We start from the raw sequence: 14,282 nt of genomic DNA on the forward strand, positions 1-14,282 counted from the left end.
CAGCAGCTCATTTCTGGCCACCTGTTGGCCCGAGCAAATACAACCGAGAGAAAATAAAACACATAATTCCCCCCGTCAACCCACAAACTTTCCACAAACATGCAAACACATAAGCATACAAAGTCTCTGCTTGCATGACAACCTGACCACCTTTCCTGTTGTGTGGGTGAGCACTGCATGTAATCCCAAACCCAAAATCAGAGTTAGTAAATATTGTCATTTCTAAAGTCAGTCTGAGATATTTTCTGAGCTTTTTGCTTACATATTAGGGGTTCAAATAACTAAAAGTAAAAAAAAAGCTTAGGAATTGTTCATGTATGGTCAGCAGGACATGGTGCTGTTTCTGCAAAGAAGTCTCTACTGGAAAATGTCCCAAATCAAAGTATTTTCAATATTTTATTAGGATTTTTCAGGGGTGGTCAACCTGTCGCTCGTGAGCCACATGTGGCTCTTTGCCTTTTGGTGCGTGGCTCTTTGATCCATTCATAAAAAAAAATATATATATAGATATTAGTAGTGGTGTGCTGATCACTCTAAAATATTGATAAACTGATGCCAACAAGATCAGTATGTTTGGGTGTACAGATTGATACCTAAAGGGATAGTTCAGTTTTGCATCCAAGTGTCCGTGGATGTTTCCTCTGTATTCCTTTCAGTCGCCTTCTGTAGCAGCTCCTCTTCTGTGTACTCCGGTTCATACAGGTATCCTTTTGGTTCCAAAGTAAACGTTACTTTAGAGAAGGGGAATTATTGTTTCCCATGAACAAGAATATAAAGTCACAACACAGGATGTTCAAACTAAACCAGTGCAGAAATCCCTGGATCTGTCTGTAAACTGATCAAAATGCACCAGAGCTTCACAAGACTTGATGAAATGATGAGGTCATCACATAAGGATCCTCCTACAGGTTTGTGACACGTTGGAGGGGTCAGCCTGTGTTATTGGACCGGTAGAATAACACTCAGCCTCTGTGTAAACAAAAAAAAATTGTCTAAAATCTCTGAATTCCCCTTAAAGGGTGGATATGGTGAGCAACACAATGATACGATACTTTGCAAACTGAATGCATATTAGCCTGTCCTAACTCTCAGCTAGACCCTGTAATTCTGCGGCGTTGAGGACTGAAAATGATGAGAAATTACGGTAAACTACTGCCAGCATAATACCATAGGAGATAAACGGCTCCACAGGCAGCAGGCCGGCAGTACTGCAGTCAGGGATTGAACTCTGTGACTTATCCTCCACGCTTTGAATTTATAGACTGAAATCTGGGCTCTGATCAGACACACATGAGCCAGACATAGAGCATCTTCCTCAGTCCCTCCTCCTGTTTCCACCGTGTGAAACTGAATCCTGCAGACCCCCCACTCAAACCGTCTCATCAGATGACATCAGGAGAATCAGAGCTGGAGTAAAAGGAGGACAGGTCTGGATATTTTATTTGGGCGATATGCAAAAAACAAACATGGAGAGACGGAGAAGTAAAGATGAATATCTTAAGTCTCCGAGTGAGACAGTTTAATATTCACACAGCTGTTATCCTGTCACATGTACATGGGAAGGAAGACTTGAGCTTGTTTTTATGAGTCCCATTTGACCTCTTGCCTGCTTGTAAAACAGGAATCCCCATACGGACCCAGCTAGATACAAGTCAAACATTTTACAGCTCTTAAGGGGGGTTCAGGTATAAGCTATATATTAAACTTGGACTATTGTCACATACCTGGGATCTAATGGACCTAATCATCATCATATTCCATCACTAATGAGCTGCTTAACAACCTGTAATCCCCAGAGGCAAATGTGCCCAGTGAAAGTATGTCCTCCAAAAGTGTCTGTCCATGGCTCCCAGAGGATCACATTGTTAGTGTTTATGTCTGCAGACATCACAGGAAAGATCCCTACCAAGGCAGGCCTTTCTCATTGAGTTGGATAAATTTCAAAACCAATAACAGCTGTTGTTTCCTCTTTGAGAAAAAAGCATTTTACTCCTTAAAGTGATACTCCGGGATGGAACAAGTTGGGTCCTATCACAAGGTTTAGGGCAAAAATGACCCCTTCAGCAGTGTTTTTGTGCAGCAGAAGCCCAGGGCGCTCACACCAAACACCCCCTCCCTGCTCGTCAGACGGTTTTCCTCTGCACTCAGACGGGGCCATTTTTTACTTGACCAAAAACACAAATAAACGGACTCCCATCGAAAAAATCTGATATCGGTCTGCATTCACGCTTTGTTTAGAGAATTTTCAGCGCGTTACTTTCACAAAAAAACACCACTAAATAAGGCTCTTGTTCTCATCGTGTCATAAAACAGCGCTACCTCTGCTGCAGAGTCACAGCTGGCTACGAGGCGCTCGCTGCTTAGTGTATCAGGCCAGATACAAACAAACACAGGTAGTCTGCCAGGACGAAGAGACGACTCCTAACTGGTTTATGAGATGTTAGAGGAGTGGGCCTCAAACACCAAGGTCTGCCCATAGCCTCTCCTAGACGGGCCTCTAAAGGGTTGGCCAAATCAGAGGGAAAGGGGGTCTGTGGGGGGAAGAGCCGTAAAGAGACAGCAGCTAAAACAAAGTATTAAAAATGGAGGCCCAAGTAAGGGTGTTCCAAGAAAAAAGTGTACCAGAGGGACAGAATTAAAAAAAAAAAAGCGCAACACCACCTCTTCGTCATAAAGACCTCTCTCTGCAGGGATCTTTTCCATGTTGTTGTCAGACTCTTGGAGTAACAGTCTGAGCTTCTCAGTGGCAAAAACAAGCTGTTAGACTACGTTCATTTGCAGTATTTGCCATTAAAGGTTACTTTGCAGGACCAAAAGATTGTTCAAAAGCTAGAAGCAGCAGCATTCCCTTGTAACAACAGCTGAACTTTCTAAAAACCAACAACATACTAAAAGTAGGCACCAGGTTTAAAAAAATTACAGCTATTTCTGAAGTTCAAGAGGAGTTGGTTTCTATTTCTTTGAGGACAGAAACTCTGAAGGCACACTGCACTAAATTCCACCACTTTAATATTGTCAGTCAGAGATATATAATCGAATCGGGCACAACATCAAACACTTTTCTTTGGCAGTCACACAGGAATCCAACGTCCAGGAAAAGTAACAGCTCAAACTATCTCATCAAAAGGCAGATTACTGTAAGCTGAATCTAATGGCCATGCCTTATCAAGCATGATGAAAAGCAGAGAGTCGTTTTAACAGGTGAACAGAGGAATGTAACCCGCTGCTTACTGTTCACAGCCCAGCTGTGGAACAGACCCTGAGGCCCAGATGTCTCAAAGCTACAAACCTTTACTGTAGACGTAGAATGAGAGCGTCTCTGAGGACAACTAGAGGCTTTGCTTTGAGGAATGATCCAGAACTGAAATACACTACTGGGTGATATAAAGTGAAGAGATTAATTTCCCTAAGCTGAATTAATGCGAATTCATTAAAAGTCATTTTATTCCATTTTTTTTAGTCATTTATTCATCTACCCTCATTAAAAGTAAGACTACTAATTAATGCATGCAGCTGTCAGTAGTCTAAGTGTGCTCTCTTTTGTTGCTGCTTTTTGATACCAACATGCACTGGTTGTTTTTCATGTGAGTGAAAATACACATCAACGACCCTCCTAATATATTTGTTATGATATAAGTTTATTTTTTTACTATTTCCCTGAAATGGTAACTTAATTTTTGTCGTTTTCTCAAGATCTCAACTTGAATTCAATCTTAACACTTATCCCAAGAGGTAAAAGGAGCACAAAACAGGCAATAGCCCTATAAAAATCGTATTTCAGAAACATCCCCTCATAAAGTTCTGCTACTACGATTTGACCCCAACATTAAGCCTCCATGTGTCAAACATTGTAGACAAGACATAACAGGGGCGTAGATATCCCACTTTGAACAAGCACTAGGTAAGGGCTGACAGAAATAGACTTAATTTATCTTAATGTGAGCAAAGGCAGCACAGATTGTTGTGGTCCTGCTTATTATAGTAACTGGCTTAGCTCACAAATATATTACATAATCGTCACAAGAAAACAAGCTTTGATCCATCACAACAACCTGATAAACTAATCTGTGACACTGGGAAAAATCCTCTTTGATATTCAGAGATAAGCCAAAATCTTATGGATGTTTGTCCCCATGGGGCTCCCATAGAAAGCAACATCCTCCTGATGTTTTGAGTTCGTTTAGGCCAGCTTTATCTTCCTTTTCATTCCACATCACCACTTTCTAACTCCAAAAACCAACATGAGCCAAGTTTTCACTTCCTTCCCCTCAAAATGACAAAGCTTTTGGTTCCACCTTTCTTGTGAGGCCCAGGAAACTCAAGCAGATGTAAAGTGACAGAGTTCATGTGTCACTGACTGTGCAAGGCTCGCTGAAATTTCTTAATGGTGATGGTGAAGTGTGAGTATGTTTGCCAGTGAGGTCAAGCAGGAGCTGCTGACACTGTGTGAAGGAGATGCTTTCGTACAGACTAAAGATTTATGGACCTTCTTCTGCCCATCCTGCTGTTGAACCGGTCTTGGATTACCGTCCTCCTGCTGCGCATGACTGCTGCCTTTGTCTACTACAGACATGCCTCATATTAAATCTGGTATTCCACTTCTTCAACTGTCACTGATCCACTTATATAACACTCCACAAATCTCATCTCATTTCCCTCTAGTCCTACTGCATCCTGTTTAACTCCCTCTTGTCTGGTTGTAAAACTTTGTTGAAGTTCATTGACCATATCTAGGTCACCTAAAAGCTACAGGCAGACGCAAACATACCTTGTTAGCCCAAAGAATAATACTATTTATTTCTAAGAGCCAAAAAAAAACAGAGACAAATCCTTTTTCATGGTATACAAGATACACCCAGCAGGCACTTAATGTGATTTCAACATGGTGCTGTCTAAGAGCCCAGAATCCTTTCAGCTCTGTGTGTCTAGCCAAAAAAGCTACCATTCAGAGGACAGATATCCTCAATTAGCTGAAATGCATCAACACTTAAATCCAAAGCATAAAAGTGGTACTTGAAGGGAAACTCTGGTTCCTCACTGCTATGGTCAAGTGTTTATGTCAGTTTAACCAGAAACAGCCTACGTTTAACTTTATCTCCAGTTACTTAGTCGACATACTGACAAACAATGACATGCTACCGGGTGCAACCAGTCATATGTGCTTGTTTACATCCAGGTAGTACAGCTTTATAGCAGTGTGTAGGTAGTAAGTAGATCTACAGCCCTGTCTTGGCATGTGGCTGTGTTAAAGCTTGGACACAACATTTAGACACAAGATTTTGGGCCTGCAATTTGTCTAACCAACTTATTTTTCAGAGGCTGACTAGAAAAAGTCAACTACACACGCATGTCTCCAGTTTTTACTAAACCCTGTATATTAGGGAGTAAGGCTGAACAATTAATCGAAGTTAAGTCGACATCGCAATTTAATACATTGCAATTTTCAAATTGCAAAGGCTGCAATTTCACAAAAAAAAGAAAGAAAAGTTTTAAAGTGCATTTAAAAAGTGCAATCCAAAAGTATACATATATCAGTGGTTGTGCCAAAAAGAAGAGAGGATTCATATTAATTTTTCAGATTATTGTTCATACCTGGCCTCTTGTTCTGCAGGACGTTGTTCCTTTCTCTGATTTTATTGAAGGAAATCAGTGATAATTCAATTACACGTCTACAAGGCTGGAAGTTAAATCAATTAGTCAATATTCTACTGTGATTGAAATGGTTAAAGATACATTATTCATATCAATTCATCTCATTTCATCATAACATTTAGGCCTGGCCTACAGGAAAGACTTGTTTATATGTTGATAGTATCCTTTGTTGTGTTGGTCATACTACAGAATGATGTATTGCTTGTGTTAAGTGAATAATGTAGGAGACATACATCCCCCCTAAGACACATTGCCTACTAAATCGCAATCGCAATATTGGTCCAAAAAAAACGCAATTAGATTATTTTCCAAAATTGTTCAGCCCTATTAAGGAGATGTGATGAACCTTTTATTTGAATGTAGTGCCCATGTACTTAACTTCCCTTACAATTCCAGTCAAGATTAGAAGGCAGACAATGAAAGATCACGGACATACTAGATGAATTTTCCCTGATCGATCTAACAGGTTGTGCACCTATAGTTCATTTTACAAATAAGACAAATGGCTCAGTGAGAATTTTGGTCTTGACTTCGATAAGGGTTCAAGGTCAGGAAACTTCTAGACTCTGAGGCTTAGAGGGAAACAGGAAAAGTCTCACCTCGTTGGGTGAAACTTCACACCATGTCTCCATGCCGGCAGGGTGCCAGGGGCCTTCACAGAGGCTTAAAGAGAACAGGACCATTCGTCACGGCTGCCATTAACGTACCGCTGAGGAATATCTCTGACATGCGTCCATCTAGGTGTTTTACTGCAGAGCCCTGAAGTGTATAATCTGGGATCATAGTGTGTTTAAGAGTTATGTAAAGGTTTACAGTCTCTTCAGTAGTGATACAGATTACATTTGAAGCTGTTTTGTCTATCCATGGTTACTGCTGGAAATTTTTTAGCAGCCTGTAGTAAAGGAGCTGAGACGTCCTCAGCCCTTAAACACATCTTTGTACACATATGACACACAGAGTCATGAACACAGATCAGTTATCGGCCTGGTGTGAACTAAGTAATACGTCAAACTGACTGCCTCACATCAACCTGCAAATTCTCCATACTGTGCTGCTGGAGTAGGGGTAGTTAAAGCTCCAGCCCCTTAAATGTTTTCACCTTTTAGGAATGTTAGGCTTCTGGCAAATAGTCCCCATATAGTTTTAATTTTAAGCCTGAGTGCACCCCCACCGTCACTGCAGGCGGCCTCGTTATTTGGAGGTTAAATATGAAATGACATCATGCTTGTAGCATTTCAGAAAAAGCAGGTATAAAAATACCCCTGCTTTTCCTTTTCCCTCCCTCCTGCACAGATCAAATGAGCCCATGAGGGAGAATTTAAAATTATGGCCTTCCTGAAACAGGCCAAACAGTCAGCGTTACAGTCAGGCTGCGTCATGAGTCAGCAGCAGGTCACCTGCTATGACCTCATGCAGAGTCTGTTTCTCACAACGTTGGAGGAAAAGCTACCGCTAACTGGGAGACGATGCAGCTCAAACTACAACAGGCCAGTAATGTAGGTCAAACTAGCATTTTAAACCTGTTCATGCGCCAAGGTAGAAACTGAAATGTCTATGATGTCTGCAGAAAACAACAAGCGAGAAACCAAAATGATGATGGATGATGAGCTCTTTCTGGAAATTAATTCATTAATAAAAAATACATGACAAGCTTTTAGAAAGCATGGCGTGAGTGGGTTTGAGTTTGTCAACTCACACCGGCTGCGTGTTCACTCCGACAAGCTGCATGACTGACAGACAGCTGGAGTCACAGACTGGGAAGATACCATGCCTCGGACTCCATTAATAAGTCTCTCTTCATTCATGTTGGACTCTAAAACCTCAAACCCATTGACTCCTGGTCTGGCTCCCCTCATGTCCGCTTATCGTCGTAGTCAAACTAAATACAAACTGATTTTGACACAGTCTGTTTTATTTTAGAAGTCACTGGGTGTTTTTAGGTTGTTTCTAGTCACTACTTCCTGTCCTGCTTGATCTTGAAACCTATTCAATCCATTTGTCGTAACAGAACGCAGATCCACTGCAGACACATCCGGTCTATTTTAGCCGTCAAACTTCAAGGCCAAACGTGTCCCATTAGAGTTTGATGTTATTCAACACGGCTGTAGAAATATGGGGGATCAGACTTAAGCAAGACCAACTTTTCTAGTAAACAAGCTTTTTACTGAGAAGCTCTTGTATGTTTCATTTAAACACATTTATATATTTTATCATTCTTGTCCTTTTGAAGTTGACTGGCTATCCCTGCTTTTGTTTTGTTTTGTTGCACAGAAGTTAAAAAAAACACTGCTTTTCATAACTGGTGTTGTTAACAAGGTGTCGTTTCAATATCACAAATCCATGATACACATGATAAATAGCTCTGGTTGCAAAGAGCAACAACTTTGATGCTGCACTTGAGCAAAACTTTTTAATAATAGGTTGAAAACACACAAGCTGAGTTGGCAGATGTGCAGATTGTACAAAAACTGACTATTGGACCTGCTACAGGTCTGAGCTCTGTTCCAAGTGCCTTTCTAGTTTCTATTTCTGATTAGCGACAAAAAACATCTACAATCATAAAAGTACATAGCAGTTATAGACCAGAAACAATCCTTCTTTTATTCCCTGCCAATATCAGAGCCGCTAATTTCTGTCTGTTCACTCAGCTGGCAACACGTTAAGACGGAGGTTGAATTTAGTCTTCCTCGGGGTCAAATGCATTTTATTTTAAATGTTTTCTGGGTTCTGTTTTAGCTTAGTGGTTATATCCTGTGTGCCATGTGCAGAGTCCTCCTGGCTGTCCTGGGTTTGACTTCAACCCTCTGCCTTTTCTGCATGTCAGTCCTCTCTTTACTTTTCCACCCTCCAAGACATCTTTAAAAAGGTCATTATTATAACATTTCAATGAAAACAAAGCTAAACACTGTCCTTACTGTGGGCACATACAGAGCATTCATACAGAAACATAGACTATATAAAATATAGATGTAGTCTCTGCAACGTCACTTGTCTGTTCGAGAAACAGTGAAATGAAGCCAATCCACAGATCAGGGTATATGCTGAAATCCTGAGTAGAAATTCTATACCTTTTTAAGACTTTTTTAAAACCTTTCAAAAAGTCTTAAGACCTTATTGCCACTTTAAGTTGTTGTTAGCAACTGCTCTTTGACAGTTGTAGTTAGCATTTTAACATAAATTAGGTAAGCTGAGAAGGAAAAAGCTTGAAAGAATAAATGAAACTAAAGGCAGGTTGATTGATATCCCCAATCTCACAAAAAGTAACAGAAGTTATTTAAGGCCAACTTGAAGGAAAAAAAACAAGAATTTATTTCATCAAAATTTAGGATGTGCTTGAGATTGTGTTTTTTGCTTTCCATCAGTGCTACATACGGACGGCTACTAGACTACTGTACAAACTAAGTTTGTTGTCACATTAGCCTACAGGTATGTTGGGCTGCTAGCGCTACGTATAGCCTGCACCTCACAAAATTACAACTTTGCTTGTTGTCACATTTCAAACAACAGTGCTATGTAACTGCATTGATAAATACCTTATCTCATCGCGTTGTATTCAGTAAAAAGTTTATTTGAACAAAGAAAATTTGTTCCAAAACAACTGAGATCAGGGGAAGCTTTCTCTAAATCTTAAGAATCCAAGAGCCCAGGTCCTCAAAAGTATGAGAAATTGAGAAACTCTTGTGAAACTCTTATGATCTAGGGAGAAATATTTTGCGATGCTAAAGCTTTTTCTAGATCCTCATGCTGGTCTGTGATGAGTGTGACGAGCAGAATGATTGTCTAATTACCAGGTGTAGTTATTTATGAAGGTTCAGACCCTGAAAACATTTTCCAACCAGATGGACAATTTCCGTGGTGGATATATGGAACTGTCTGTCTGGGGTGTCAGGTTAGTTTGTAACAGTCACAAGGAGGAAAATAAATACTCATGGATACGTTTGGAGTCAAAGCTTGAATACCAATGAAATTTAAGACCTCATAACATTATGATTAAGACTTTTTAATACTTTTTAAGGGCCTTCATTTTCCCACAACTGATTTATCAACTTTTAATACTTTTTAAGACCCCGCGGACACCCTGCAGATGCAGCCACATTGGATATGACACAAGCTTTAAGTTTCCTTTCTAACAGCTACAGGGTGCCCGTCAGTCACATGAGCTGAGCTGTGTTACTGATTGGACAATCAGACAGTCTTAATATCTTCTAAACTGCAGCATTGGAAAAAAATTCACCCCCTGTACAGTGTTTGCCAGTAGCAAAATTAGTGTTTAGACCCAAGACATTTTTGAACCAGGCTGTAAATATGTTTTCAATGCCATAAAAGTCAGTTATTTAGCTTAGCGTGTATGTGGCTCCTGGTCTTTCAGCAGCCAGCCTCAAGCGGATCCTCGAACAGCAACTTATAGCACTTCTGCAAAGGCTTCATTGTTCCAAACCAGATGCTGCCCCTTTCATAAAAAGTCGGGGATATTATCTTACAGAAATATTCCCTTTTGTCTATGTGCAGGTAAATACTTCAACACTTAGATGTAGTGATCGTGTCCCTTGACTGAGCCATGCAGGTCTGTTAGGACTTCCCTTTAAAGGAGGAAAAAACACTCCATGTATGCACATTTGTCTGTGTTTTTGCTGGCGTCTTCAAACGTAAGAGAGCGTACTGTATATTTGGCAACAAATTCCATCATCACTATATGGAATGTTGTCTCCTCTTGATGTCGGAGGCACCGCCTTGTGTGGATTTAAGGAAAAATCACTGGCAACCTCTTATTTTCCGAAATTTCCCCTGTGGTTTTGAGCATTCACTCTAACCAAGAAGCCGAGGCAGCTCTCTAACTTCCAGTTTTTTTTAAATTCAACTCCAACTCAAGTTTTGAAGTGCTTGAGCTTGAATTTGCACAACAGGCAGTTAGCAGGGTAATAACATGGAAGAGCATGAGACAAAATGCCGTAAATAGCGCACTGAGCATGCCACAATCGGAGGTGGATTTTCTCTGTCTGCTTTGCGATGTGTTTAAATAGTGAGAAATCAGTCATCAGGAACCCGCAGCGTGTGTGGTGTCCTACACAACCCGACCTCACACCATCAATTTTGTTTGGAAATGCGCTCTTTAACACAAACACACACAATCAAACACTGCCTGCATGAACCTAAAATACGCCAGCATCTATTATTCTCCCCAAACTAGCCTCTTGAAGAAGTAAAAAAAGGCCAAAATGATCTCAGACAGCAAATATGCACAAAGTAGTTCCCACAAGGATGTAACACACACGCAGTCGAATACCAGAGACGCATCATTATAAAATAAGTATTGCATAAAACATTGTGTGTGAGGAGCATGAGAACACGCTGAAGAATACCCTGTGCTCAGCGCCGTTAAGACTCTCCGGCCGAGACAAATTGTGGCTGGCCGCTGAAAGCCGCTCCCAGCACCAAAAACACCAGGAATGTCTCCTCAGCCGGCCGTGCAAAATGCTGGCATCAGCTCAGCACAAACTCATTAGTCTGAGACGACAAGGAAGTGAGGTCAGGAGATGAGGAGGTAAGTCACCTGATTAGACTGGCTGAGCATCAGAAGTGAAGCCCATCGAAGCTAACGCTGTTAAAAAACATCAAACAGCTGCATGTTTGCACACAAAAAGGAAGAGAGAATAAGAGGTTAGCTCACTGGATATGAGAGGAAAAGGTGAACCTGACACCTAACTAACCTGTTAATCTTCCGCTTCAACATATTGAAGAAAAGTGCAAATGAAACTTTGATTAACGGCATTACTTCAGTGAGCTCTTTGTTAGACTTTCAAGACCCACTTAGTCTTCATGCACAAACTTGTGCCATACCAGAACCCAAACTACACAACACTACAACACTGAAATATAAAGTGATAGATTTTTGATATCATACCTGGGCTTTAGGTACTGGTACTGTTTTGGGTAAAAGGCAAAAAATGAATAGATAAAATTATTGAAGTCAATATTTATCTAAACTAGAGCCCGACCGATTCATCGGCCGGGCCGATTATGCCCGTCACCAATTAATCAACATCGACCAAAATGTAGACGATTATAAAAATGTTTGCTCTGCGGAGATTCTGTCACTCCTGTTCCTGTGTGTTGGGCTGTACACTGCCTGAGTGCCTGGCCCCTCCATCCACCATTATCTAATGTAAGATTATAGAACATCGTTTTAACATCGCGGAAGTTGCTTTTTTGGAAGATAAACCGAGATAAATGCTACTGTTAATTCACACGTCCACCATTATCTAATGTAAGACTAAAGAACAACATTTTAATGTTGTGTAAGTTGCTCATTGTGCGTTTACAGTTTGATTTTTTTTTACTAACTGTGTTTACAGTTTGACTTCTTTATTTATTATTGTGTTTACAGCTTGTTCTTATTTATCATTGGTTTTAACTACAGTTCTTATGTTGACAGTTTTATAATTAGTTCCTTGTTTTAAGTTAATAGTGTTCTGTCTCTGTCTTGAATCATATGGGTATTATAATGATTTGTGTTCATATACAGTATATATCCTGTGTATGTCAATGAATTTATTATATATATCAGCTGATATATTGAATATCTGCTTTTTTTTTGCCCCCAGTATCGGTATCGGCATCGGCCCCAAAAATCCCATATCGGTCAGGCTCTAGTTTAAACAGTCAGCCATAACAGGGCTTAAAGGCTTGTAGGGACTGTACTGTATATTGAAACTCTACGAACAACGTGAACAAGAAAGAGGAGACCTATTGAAGCACTCTGCAACACTTGACACGGTCAGTGACGCACTGAAACCTGTTGATTAAATTCTCTGTATGCTTGCATTGCAACAGGAAGCTGTGCAGGTAAGACAATCAGGCATACGAGTGGAGACTGAAAGAGCTAAAACAGAAAACAATGAAGGCTAAGATCACAGAAATTATTGGCTTTTTCTTTTTTCTCCTTCAACTTATATAGAAGGGAATGTACAGACAAAAGCAGATTTTGCTACTATATTTGTGACTGACTCACTACTGATGCTCAGTTTTGTTATAATGTATAATATGCTGCCATCTAGTGTCTGGAATCAACAGTCAACACAGGAGGAGAGCACTGTAACAGTATGTTACAGCACTTATGCCAACAAAATTGAGCTGCTCCCTGGCCAAAGAAAACAATACCTTGGAGAAATCTACAAAAAAATCTCTACATTTTATTTTGCAGTAACAGCTGATTTACTTTTAACAACAAGCGAAAGATCACAAACATAACCTTTAAACCATGCAGAAGTCAGAGAACTCTTGAGCCAGTGGGATTGGCTATTTAGACTCCTTGTGTCATACAGAGATAATGATCCACACCCTGAGAGAAAGTGTAGTAAGACTTTTCGACTGGAAAACTGACCAAAAACCAAGGTGCATGCTTATATTTTTCTGGGCTCAACTCTCCACCTTATAAGCATCAAAACAAAACAACCACTTGTTTTATATCATTGTCTAAGCTGTGAGGCTAAATGTTCTCTTCAGACTTTTTTAAAAAGTTACTCCAAAGAAAGGACTCAAACATCTCCATAATCTGATAATTTCATTTTTCTCGTTAGCGATCTAGTAATCTAATCCACATACACCTCAACAGCCAAGTACAGACTGTTTATCAGTGAAGCAAGTCTGCAACCTGCTCAATGTCGACCCTGCAAAGCACTGCGCAGTTTCTACTCTTCTCCCTAATTCTCTCTGCTTCTGTTCATTTTCTCTGTTATATAACGTAAGCACGGCCTCACTGTCCGAGCTCTCCTGTTCCCCCATGGCTGAACATGCTACACACTTCCTCCATATTCCCCAAAAAGGTGTGGGGAGATGTGGAGCCTGGTGACTGAAAGCGCCTTGTCACTGCATTGCCTGCATGCCTGTGCCTGGCTCCTGTTGGCCTGAAGACTATTTATACAGCCACAGAGGAGGCCCCCTTGCAGCCTGCACAGGAAATACACGTCCAGGAGTGCTGAGTTTGTCATCTGATTACACAAACACAACTTAAAACACTGTAATTAAAACTGCATGAAAGCAAAACTCTCATAGGGTAAATGATGAGGTACTGCGCTCAGATACTAACATTTATAACCAAACAGAGCTTCTCTGAACATATTCAGATTAAAACGGATCATTATGGAAGTAATGTGGACTCAGCTACAAAAAGCTTTTCTACCAGAATAAGTAGAGAGCACAAATGAAGCCCCGACACCTGAAATTCAAATAGATTGTGTCTGTCAGTGCAGGTATGTTCCTATAGTAAACAACAAGCATGTCAACTGAGCTGTGAGGCTAACACATCTAGAAAGAAGAGAGGAGTGTATTTTTAGTATGCTGGTGAACCCGAGCAAATCACCAGGAGCAAGAATAAGAGACAGGCTCTCTGCTTTAACTGGCACAGGTATGAGAGGACAAATGTGCATATGCCGAGTGGAAGTCCCCCTCGCACCAGAAACCAGGTGCTCCGCTTGTCAACACACGGATAACTCTCACCTCCTGGCGGCCTCACCTTATCTCTGACGTCCAGGGCCAGCACGGCTGAATCCTGATGCCTGCTCTGGTTGACATCACTGACGCACGACTGTGATAAAGGTCTGTACGTCAGTGCATTCTCAAAGCATGGTCAT

The 14,282-nt window shown here is 40.7% G+C and overlaps 1 protein-coding gene across 2 annotated transcripts in view; it reads right to left on the reverse strand.

Moving 5' to 3' along the window:
* Positions 1-14,282, reverse strand: part of palld (palladin, cytoskeletal associated protein) — a 93,027-nt gene that overhangs the window by 68,580 nt on the left and 10,165 nt on the right. The window lies entirely within an intron of this gene.

This window comes from Halichoeres trimaculatus, unplaced genomic scaffold, assembly GCF_033239565.1.
Source record: "Halichoeres trimaculatus isolate MK-OKI-2021-1 unplaced genomic scaffold, fHalTri1.1 fHalTri1_scaffold_4, whole genome shotgun sequence".
NCBI lineage: Eukaryota > Metazoa > Chordata > Actinopteri > Labriformes > Labridae > Halichoeres > Halichoeres trimaculatus.